This window comes from Sinocyclocheilus grahami, unplaced genomic scaffold, assembly GCF_001515645.1.
Source record: "Sinocyclocheilus grahami isolate Dianchi unplaced genomic scaffold, SAMN03320097.WGS_v1.1 scaffold791.1, whole genome shotgun sequence".
NCBI classification, from domain to species: domain Eukaryota; kingdom Metazoa; phylum Chordata; class Actinopteri; order Cypriniformes; family Cyprinidae; genus Sinocyclocheilus; species Sinocyclocheilus grahami.
The window spans coordinates 920,942-922,096 of NW_015505970.1; positions in this window are offsets into that span (position 1 = coordinate 920,942).

The following is a 1,155-nucleotide window of genomic DNA, read 5'->3' on the forward strand; positions in this document are numbered from 1 at the left end:
AATATTGAAATTTGAAACTAATTTGAAATTGCATTCTGTTTTTATTCACAATTTGTACAGTGTCCCAACTTTTTTGGAATCGGGTTTGTGTATATATACAGTATATCAACTCAATATTAATGAGTTCATGGTTTCATTTTTTTATAACGAAGATATTTACATTTTATATTATAAAATATTTTTACATTTTATTAAGCATCTATACAAAAATGTATCTAATGATGAACTATTTAACTCAATTTTTCCCCCCTTTGTATTAGTGTTTCACATTATTAGCGACATGCTATTGTGAAACAAATAATTGTGAAAGTCATCATGAAACGGACGTTATAATGGTTTCTTCCTAACTGTGACGTACATAACAGTCAAACAGCTTCTTGCACAAGAAAAAAAAAATGTAGAGTGGTAATTGATTTGAAAATATAATAATGCTATGAATAGATCAATCATTTATAATAAACACTGCAGAATTTCAATTAAAAAAAACAGGAATTGACCATTTTAATTTCATGGTGATTTTAAAATCCTTAGAGATTTTAAGACCGTATATACTTACAGAAGGTGGTTCAGTGGTCACCCAGCTTGTCCAGACTGGTTAGGCTGATCTGTTTTGCTGGTTTTAAGGGGCTGCAGGTCAAACTGGGAGACCAGCTAAACTAACCTAGACAAGCAAACGAATAAGTCTGATCAAGAAACATTACTACTGACTGCAGTGATTATTACATCTGACTGCAGTGACCGTTCCTTCTGACTGCAGTAATTATAACACTTGGCCACATGTCACGTCACTTAAATATTCAGACCTCTGTAAAAACCACCAGCTCTCTGATTATTAATAAACACCAGTGAGTTTGGCAATTTATTCCATTGACTCAATTTGACTATACAGAAACAGACCAGGGAATAATCAGTACAAGCATTTGAATAAGTCTGATCAAGAAACATTACTACTGACTGCAGTGATTATTACATCTGACTGCAGTGACCGTTCCTTCTGACTGCAGTAATTATAACATCTGACTGCAGTGACCGTTCCTTCTGACTGCAGTAATTATAACATCTGACTGCAGTGACCGTTCCTTCTGACTGCAGTAATTATAACATCTGACTGCAGTGACCGTTCCTTCTGACTGCAGTAATTATAACATCTGACTG